Source organism: Orycteropus afer, unplaced genomic scaffold, assembly GCF_000298275.1.
Source record: "Orycteropus afer afer isolate SDZICR_OR568_19922 unplaced genomic scaffold, OryAfe1.0 scaffold00081, whole genome shotgun sequence".
Classification (NCBI taxonomy): domain Eukaryota; kingdom Metazoa; phylum Chordata; class Mammalia; order Tubulidentata; family Orycteropodidae; genus Orycteropus; species Orycteropus afer.
The window spans coordinates 1,541,686-1,552,045 of record NW_006921668.1 but is presented as its reverse complement, the minus strand read 5'-3'; the positions used below and the strand labels follow the sequence as shown (position 1 = coordinate 1,552,045).

The 10,360-nt window shown below is 39.8% G+C and overlaps 1 pseudogene; it reads left to right on the top strand.

Annotated features, from left to right (window-relative positions):
- The first annotated feature begins 6,104 nt into the window (after nucleotides 1–6,104).
- Nucleotides 6,105–9,273, top strand: LOC103197604 (annotated as a pseudogene).
- Nucleotides 9,274–10,360: the final 1,087 nt, after the last annotated feature.

Here is a 10,360-nt window from a genome sequence, read left to right as displayed (position 1 = left end):
CATGTTGTAAGAAGGGTCCATTCCCTGGAGAAGGATGTCATGCTTGGTAGGGTGGAGGGTCGAGGAAAGAGGGGGAGGCCTTCAAGGAGATGGATTGATATGGTGGCTGCGATGATGGGCTCAAGTATAGCAGGGATTGTGGGGCTGGTGCGGGATCGGGCAGTGTTTCGTTTTGCTGTGCATGGGGTTGCTATGAGTCGGAAACGACTCGAGGGCACTTAACAACAACAACAACAACTCGCGGAAGGTTGAGCAATCCTAATTCCGTAGTGATACTGCCTCAGAAACCCAAGGAGGGATCGCTATGAGTCGGGGCCAACTAGACGGCAAATAACAACAACAACAACTTGACGGCAGTGAGTTAGTTTAGTTGACCTCCCTGAAAAAAAGAGTGAGAGATACCAACTTCACTAAACATTATTCTGTTGGGGAGAATAAGGGCAGAAGCTATGAAGAGGAAGTTGACAAAACAGCAACAAAACCAACTCAAAACTTCAGAGAACACATTTTTGATCCCCCAAATCCTCCTACAACTCTGCTGCTAGTGGAGCATCCAGCTCTAGATCTTCCCCCATTTACACCAGCCTTGTTGACCCCTCTTCTATCCATCTATTCCTCATACCCTCCCCACCCCCACCCTCTCAAAAGCACACAAATTTCCTTTCTTGTCTGTATTGTAGTTAAGGGACTATCATTTACTACCCAGACATAGCTTTTTTTATCTCACTCTTCATCCCAAGTAACTTATTGAAGACTATCCCCTGACAACAAAAAAAAGTGCTCTCCTCAAGAGACAAATAAAATTGTCTTCATCTTGTTACATTCTTTTTTTTTTTTTCTTTTTTTAACCCAGACTATGGGTGAAAAAAAAAAAACTCACTGCCATCAAGTCAATTCCAACTCATAGCAACCCCCTTTGAGTTTCCAAGGAGGTAGGTCTTTAGCAAAGTAGATTGTCCAGTCTTCCTTCCGAGGAGTGGCTGGTGGGCTTGAACCACCAGCCTTCTGGTTAGCAGTAAAATGCCTTAGGCACTATGCCACCAGAGTTCCTCTTATCTTGGGTATAATACATCAATTTCTTTTAGCTCATCTGAAGAGAAAATGAGAAATTATAATGTATTTTCTAAAAGAAAGTTTATTTTTGCTTTGCACATCCCCACTATTCTCCAGCCTTCCACTCCTTAATCAGTGAAATTTCAGAAAATGTGTGGAAATAACCACTATTTAATAAGATTTAGGAGGCTAGCTAAAGATCAAGTGAAGCTAGGTGCCACTTCAACCCCAGTCCTTGGTTTCAAAAGACTCTTATGTTAGAGTCATGTTTTTCCCATGTGGACTTTAAAGAAGATTGCTATAATGATGGTTTCAAGGAATCATTTTGGAAGAGTGCTACTCTGTGAAGTAAGTGCCAACTATTACTATTAGCAAATTCCAGTGGGCAGCACAAATCACTTTTCTCTGATAGTTATCAAACAAGATGGGGAATAAACTCACAAGTCCTTTATTTCCACTTGTGCATGACTTCACATAACTCCCACAAGAAATCCTCAATTGGCCCAAATATACTTAAAATGACAGCTAGGTATTATCTACACACATTGAAAAGGTATATGAAAAGACTACCATGCAGTGCTCAGTCAAGCAGGCTCAGAGCCACTGAAGTCTGCAAAGTTTGCTTCTGGTTTCCTCCCTTTCTTTTGCCAAGTTCCCTATCCTCTTCGCAGCTGTATCTCCATAGAACAGCCTCTGTTATAGATTTCTACATGTGAAAAAAGCAGACAGCTGAAGAGACTTGGGCATAATTATGGCCCATCTCTGTTAATTAATAAGCCAACAAACTCCTCTTCTTATCATGAAGTCTGTATCTTCTTGGGATTCTCCCTTACTTTTAAATAGACCAAGAAGTCTGAGAAATAAGGAGTGGGAGCTTAGTCCAAACTATACACTGGGGAGAGCAGAAATTCGGTGGAATATTGCCATTGCTTCTCCCTGACTCAAAGACGGTACTGACCCACTGCCAATTGAGAACCACAAAAAGAACATCTGGATCTTTCAGGAAAGTGAATTAACTATTGTGTATCTTCAGTGGAGAGAATTCACCTGTTCTTTCAATAATTATCCATTAAGTGTCTGCATGCAAGGGGATACAATAATGAAAAGCACATCATTTCTGCCCTGCTGGTGCTGGCACTCTGGACTAGCAGCACTTGCTCCTAAACCCCCACCACCTAGTCCTCAGTCACCTAAAAAGCAGAGGGGTTGATCATTTCAGGAAAAAGTCAGCTTTGATCTTGTGTCCTCTTTCCTCTGACATTTGTACATTGAAGAGATTTTTTTTCTTTACCTAATTTAATTCATTTGATTGTTTATTTGTTTCTATTTTACAAAATAAAAATGGGAGAAAGAGGGACTGTTTATGTACAGGGAGACAGTTCAGGGGGCAGCAGTGCCTGGAGGCATGGACACAGGGAAGAGGTAAATATCAGGAGGAAGTGGGAGGGGAGCTGTTGCATTGTGGTAAATTGTAGTCAATGTCATGAGACAACGTGTGTGTGAACTGCTGTATGGAAAGTGAATTTGCTCTGTAAACTTCCACCCAAATCACAATAAAATAAAATAAAAATAATAATAGTGACTCACTACTATTACCTAACATTTTGATCAAGGATTCTATAGAGGGATCCTGATTAAAAGGGAGAAAATGTAGAACAGAATTTCAAATTCTCTTGGACTCTAGACTTTCTAGAGCCATAGAGTCTGGATGAATCCCTAAAACTATTGCCCTAAGATAATTTTTAAACGTTAAATCAAAAATATCCCCTGAAGTCTTCTTAAAACCAAAGAATAGTTCAGCTTACCAAGTGAAAAATGTCTGCCTTGATCCTTAAGCTCCTTTAAAAACTATCTACATGGGATCAAATTAATAACAGCAACTCAAAAGATCAGATAGGAACCTCAGGGGGCGGTGAACTTAGATTAATGGGAAAGAACAACTCAGACAAGTAGAGTGAGAAACCTTGTACAACTTGGAGAATGTAATCAACGTTACTGAATTGTACATGTAGAAACTATTGAATTGGTGTATGTTTACTCTGTATATTCTCAACAAAAAAATAAACTTTAAAAACAATAATAATGATGACTATTAAAAAACCCACATGACCAGGCAGTGTTTTGTTCTGTCGCTATGATTAAGAGCCAACTTGATGGCACCTAACAATTTTAAAAACAGGCCTTAACCTGCCTAACCCAAGCTTACAGTGTATTCAGTGTCATTTGAAAAAAAGAAATATTGTTAAGAACTACAGGGAACATTTCAAAGCTTCCAAGCCCTGCAGGTACCTACTGGCCCCATCTTATCAAGCTTTTCTGTCTCTCCCACATGGAATTATCCCCTGAGTTTGTTCTAACTCAGATTCCCTAAATAACACCTGAAGAGTGACAGCCTCTTCCACGGGAGGCCTGAGGTACAGAGGTAGCAGGGACTAGCTGCAATCTCATGACCCAGTTAGAACATCATTTCATGCCCACATGGCTTTAAATTCAGAATCTAATTTTTATCCAAACAGCCAATCAGTCTTTCTAAACACAACCATAGGGTGAAGGGTAATGACTGTGAAAGGCAGAATCTCACCATGGGTCCTGGAAGCTCAGGACAGTTTTAACATCTCTTGCCTTGTAAGGCACATCAAGTGTCGTCCTAAGGCCATCACTTGGCTAGCACTCAGGAGTGGCTCTACCCACTGCTGACTTACCACTTTGGAAGCTGGATGGGGAAAGGACCCTCAGGGTTTCCCTTAAGCTCTCTTGCCTTGCAGACCAACCAGATTAGTCTCTGTGGGAGCCAAAGAGCAGCCAAGAGCCTACTCAGAATAGAGCAGGCATTATGAATGCATCTGTTTTGCCAGCTCAGCACAACAGCGTGACCAGAGATAAATATATTTGGCAAACAGTGTTACACTGCTGTTACCATGTTTGGGACACAGTGGTGCTTGAACAACAAGCATAAATAACCTAGACTACTAAAATCAAGAGTCATAACTGCGAAGAGGCCTGTTGCTGGGAGATGGATGGCAGACATGAATGAGGTAAACTTAACAGCACATCTTTCACAGCAGTGAATAAGGTTCTTTATCTCCGAGGAAGCTTTTTAAAAAGTGTAGCCGAAGGATGGCCAAGGCCTTTGCTATCTGCCCACAGCCCAAAAGTTTATATGACCACTAGGAACCACTAAGATTCCAAATCCAAACAGGTTTTGCACTTAGCAGGTACAATCCATTCAGCAACTCTGGTTCATCTAAATATTTGCTTTCCATTTCAAGTCAGCTCCCATGATCTTTGCAGAGCTTTGTAATACTTCTTTGAAGGAGGAATTCACACTGTGAAGGAAGCTTCACCACACAAAAGCTAGTTGGGTTTTCATGTCAGACAAAAGCCAGTTAAATGGGTCAGTGGAGCTTGGGGCCCAGAACATTAAAAATCCCATGTATGTGTGTGTGGGAGGTATGCAAGCATGTGTGTATGTGAGTGTGTAGATGTGTGTATGACTAAGTGTGTGTGTATAAATCCTCCCTCTTTTTATTGGAGCAAGAGATACTATTCCGGTCTCTGGTGAAGAGGTAAAACCTTGTTGGGAGTACTGAGCGTTAACTCAGTTCTCTAGAGATGGAACTAATTGTGCCTCCTTTGAGTTTCCAAACAGAGGGTCACAGAGGCCCTTTACCCACACAATACTTGAAAGCCATTCCGCAGAATATCCTAGGCTTCCTTCAAGACTGGTTACTTCTCAGGACTGATACTGCTGTTTGCCAGGGACATCTACTCCAAATCCTTTTCATGTTTCCAAAAGTAAACTACTTCTCTAGAATATCTATTATCCTCATCTCTTTTCCTGAAATTTCACCTTGTTCTGATAGTAGTTTGAAAATCAACAACGCCATACCTTGACTTAAAACCCCAATCATACTATCTCTTCTCAAAAATAATTTTACGCTTTGACTACTTGCTAGTTGCTGTGAGACACTTTACATATTTTATCTCTAATGCTATGAATTAGACAATATAGCAAAGACATTAAGAATACATGCATTAGAAACAGTTTGTCCAGGTTCATAATCCTGGCTTCTCTATTAGCTAGTTGTATAATTTTGCACAATTAAGTTCATTTTTCTGTGTTTCAGTTTCTTTATCTGTGAAATGGGAATAATAATGTTACCTGCCTTACCAAGTGTTATGGATTGAATTGTGCCCGCAAAAAATACGTATTGTAAATCCTAACCTCTATGCTTATGGTTATAATCTTATCTGGGAATGGGTTGTCTTTGTTATGTTAATGTTACAGGATTTGTGTAGTATATATCTTGAATCAATCTCTTTTGAGATATAAAAGAGATTAAACAAGCAAATGAAAGAAGTAGGGATGCCAAAGCCACATGAGTGTTGACCAGAAGAAGCTCAAAGGAGCAAAGACCTTCCTCCAGAGCAAACAAAGCTAAATAAATAAAAGAATTTATTTAGCACCATAAATTCAAACTTCTAGCCTCCTAAATTCTGTATGTTAAAGCCACTGGCCTGTGGTATTTCTGTTATAGCACCACTAGATAACTAAGATGCCAACTTTTCGTGAAAATTCAATGAATTAACACAAAGTAAAGTACTTAGAAGAGAGCCTGATACATAATATGTTCTCAGTAAATGCACCTATTATTACCTATTTCACAACCTTGCAAGGTGAATATTACTCCAATATCCCAACTAAGAAAGCTAACTAAGAAAATGTTAATTGTTGTTGTTGTTGTTGTTATTTGCCGTTGAGTCGGCCCCGACTCATAGCGACCCCTCCTTGGGTTTCCGAGGCAGTATCACTACGGAAGTAGGATTGCCCAACCTTCCTTCCGAGGAGTGGCTGGTGGGTTTGAACCGCCAGCCTTCTGGTTAGCAGTCAAGTGCCTTAGGCACTATGCTACCAGAGCTCCTAAGAAGATGTTAATTACATAAAGAATAAATGGCCTCCCTGGTATGATTCCATCCTGTGCAGCTTTTCTCAGCAACAGTAGAGGTTTATCTCTGTTCTTCTCTCCCGCCTAAGTACATGCCGCTACTCCATGAAAGGTTTGATGGACATGGACATGAGCCCCCTTAAGCCCCAAAATTATATTTTTTGTTATGAAATAAAGGCCAACAAGGCCTTTAAGCTTTAGATAAAGATAAAGACCACTTTAAGCTTTGGATAAAGATTTAAGGTGGTGTGGTAGTGAAGGTTATGTGTTGACTTGGCCTGGTTTTGAATGGCTGGGCAGCTGGTTGTAGTTATTCCCCATGATGAGACTGGTAATCAACTCCATAGTGGAATCTACAATGAGCAGCTGGGTAGATGCTTTAGGGATGTGGTCTGCTTCCACTATAGAAGGAGAAGCTTTGAGAATGGTCTGCAGCTTTTTAGCATGCTTGGACCTTGAATGAAGCTGAGTCTTCATTCAGCATCCTGCCATGTTTCCTGCTGATCTTGGGACTGTCTCTGGGCATAAACTAGTGATCTGCCATGTTGTTTGGTAATATTGAGACTGTGCCATTTTATTTGTGGACCTCGGGCTTGTTAGCCTCAGCAGCCAGCAGCTACCTGAGTGAAGAGATGCCTCCAGCTCCAGAGGGCCAGCAGCAAGTGGCAGTGCTGGAGCCCAAGGTTGAAGGGCTTTTACCCAGCCCCTAGAGCCTGGTACTTTGAACTTAGACTTCTAACCTATAAAACTGTAAGAGAATAAACTCCTGTTGTTAAAGTCCTCCCATTTGTGGTAATTTCTGTTAGAGCAGCACTAGATAACCAAAATAGGTGGGTAATGATGAAAACTGTTGTTGTAGTTAGGTGCCATTGAGTCAATTCCAACTCATAACAACCCTATGTATGACAGAACAGAACACTTCCCAGCCTTGCACCATCCTTACGATAGTTGCTATGCTTATGCCCATTTTTGCAACCACTGTGTCTGTCCATCTCATTGAGGGCCTTCCTCTTTTTCACTGACCCTCTATTTTACCAAACATGATATCATTCTCTAGAGATTGGTACCTTCTGACAATATGATCAAAATATGAGAGATGAAGTCTCACTCTGATGACTTCTAAGGAGTATTCCAGCTATACTCTTCCCAGATGGATTTTTTCATTCTTCCAGCCATCCATGGTATATGCAATATTCTTCAACAACACTCTAATTCAAATGAGTCAATTCATCTTCTATCTTCCTTATTTATTGTCCAGTTTTCATATGCATATAAGGTGATTGAAAATACTCTGGCTTGGGTCAGGTGCACTCTAGTCTTCAAAGTGACATCTTTGCTAGTTAACACTTTAAGAAAGTCTTTTGTAGTGAAATTGCCCAAGGAAATATATCTTTTAATTTCTTGACTGTTGTTTCCATGGGCCTTGATTGTGGATCCAAGTAAATGAAATCCTTGACAACTTCAACCTTTTCTCCATTTTTCCTGATGTTGCTTATTGGTCTAGTTGTGAGGATTTCTGTTTTCTTTATGTTGAGGTGTAGTCTTTGATCTTCATCAGTAAGTGCTCCCAGTCCTCTTTGCTTTCAGCAAGCAAAGTTGTGTCATCTGCATATCACAGGTTGTTAATGAGTCTTGTTCCAATGCTTATGCTTATAGCCCAGATCCTTGGATAATTTGCTTAGCATACAGATTGAATATGTTTAGTGAAAAGATATAACTGACACACACCTTTCCTGATTTTAAACCATGAAATATCACCTTGTTCTGTTTGAACAACTGCCTCTTATTGTATGTACATGTTCCTCATGAACATGGTTAAGTGTTCTGGAATTCTCATTCTCCATATTGCCTGGAGTTGCAATACTGAAGAATTCTATGGGCAAAATATTGAACAATGCAGGAAACATCAAAAGAAGATGGAAGGAGTACACAGAGTCACTCTACCAAAAGGAATTTGTCAATGTTAAACCATTTCAGGAAGCAAAATATGATCAAGAAAATGATAGTATTGAAGGAAGATGTCCAAGCTGCACTGAAGGCAAGATGGAAAAACAAAGCTCCAGGAACCGATGGAATACCAACTGAGATATTCAACAAACGGACGCAACAATGAAAGCACTCAGATGTCTGTGCCAAGAAATTTGGAAGACAGCTACCTGTCAACCAACCAAAAGACATTCATGTTTGTGTCCATTCCAAAGAAAGATGGGCCAAGAGAATACAGAAATTATCGAACAATATCATTAATGTAAAGGCAAATAAAACTTTGCTGACAATAATTTAAAAAGAGTTACAGCAATACATCAACAGAGAACTGGCAGAAATTCAAGCCAAATTCAGAAGGGAATGTGGAATAAGGGATATCATTGCTGATGTCAGATGAATCCTGACTGAAAACAGGGACTACCAGAAAGACATTTACCTGTGTTGTATTGGCTTGACAAAGGCATTCAGTTGCATGGATCATAAGAAACTATGGATGACATTGCAAAGAATGGAAATTCCAGAATGATGAAAATGAGCACCAGTTACCTTTAAGAATGGTCAGTTTAGGGGCTGGTACAAAGGATGTATTGCACATTTTTGAAGCAGAGGCAATGAATTATGGAGGCAGTCCAATTAAAGTAACACTGGCAACTTTGAAAATATCTGTACAGGCAACAGTCTCCCTTGGAGCTTTGAAATAGCACCACTTATAGTCTTACAATTGAAGTGTGGTTCAAGGCCTGTGCAAATTAGTTAGTGCACAGCACTTAGTAGCTCTAGAGGAAGATACAGAGTCAGATGATGAAGAGGAGGAGGATGTGAAACTCTTAAATATATCAGGAAAGTGATCTGTTCCTGCAGGTGGTAAAAAAAAAAAATCCACAGAAAAATTAAACTTGCTGATAATGAAGAAGAAGAAGATGATGATGATGATGATGATGACGATTTTGGTGTTAAAGAAACTAAAGAAAAACTCCAGTGAAGAAATACATATGGGATACTCCAGTCAAAAATGTAGAAAAATAAAACCAGAAAAGACTTAAAACTATCAACACCAACCAAAGGATCAAGAATCCTTCAAACAACAGGGAAAAACTCCTAAAATATTGAATGGACCTAGTTCTATAGAAAACATTAATGCAAAAATGCAAGCAAGTGTAAAAAAAGTTGGTTCTCTTCCCAAAGTGGAAGCCAAATCCATCAATAATGTGAAAAATTGCTTCCAGATGACTGGCTAGGAGGCTATTCAAGATCTCTGGCAGTGGAGGAAGTTTCTTTAAGAAAATAGTTTAAACACTTTGCTAAAAGTTTCCATCTTATTTAATTCCTGTAACACTTGATATCTGGCTGTTCTTTTCATAGTGCAGGGTGAGAACTTTCCCTGTAGTGTCTGATAAATGTTGTTCAGGTTCCTTTGCCAAAATGTGTTGTCCAAAATGGCAGTTTAGTTTTTAAAGATGAAACTCTACCCTTTGCTTGGTTTTAAGTATGAATGGATATTATGATAGGATGTACTAGTAGTGAAAATGGTGGGGAGAGAAAAATATATATGTGAAATGAATGCAATATTTTAATAAAGTTTAAAAAAAAAAAAAGAGTAAAAAGCAAAACTACATTTCAAACTCAGGAATTTCTTTCTCCAGAGGCTACACCCAGTGCCCTTCCTGTCTCCCTCATTATACATACCCATTTAAAAGATCTCACACAAGCACCACCTTGGTGAAAAAGCAGAAAGGAAGGAAAGCAGAAGCACAAGCTGTATCTAGATCTTTCTTGTATATAGATCGTTCTTGTCTTAGTCACCTTGTGCTGCTGTAACACAAATACCGCGAGTGGAATTAAAAAAAAAAAAAAGGAATTTATGTTTTCACAGTTTAGAAAGCTAGAAATCTAAGTCTCTGAAATCTCTCTAGAAGTCTCTCTCTGTTGCCTCTCGGGGGAAGATCCTTGTCTCTTTTGCTTCTGTAGTTCCGGTGTTCCTCAGTTCCTTGGCAATCTATATGTGGCATCTATTTTACCCCATTTTTGCTCAAATTTCTGTGTCTAATCTAGACTGGGCAATCTACTCCTGCAGAGATCCCACCTATAGGAAACCCAAGGAGGGGTCACCATGAGTTGCAATCTACTGGATGGCAGTGAGTTTTTTGAAATCTGCTCTTCTCATAATTCAGAAGTGATTAGGTTTAGGATACACCCTATATTGATAAACCAAAACCAAAACCAAACCCACCTCCATCTATTTGATTCAGGCTCCTAGACACCCCCATTGGGTTTCCAACACAGTAAATCTCTACTTCTGTAGAGATACTGCCTCGGAAACCCAAGGAGGGGTCGCTATGAGTCGGGTCTGACTCGATGGCACATAACAACAACGA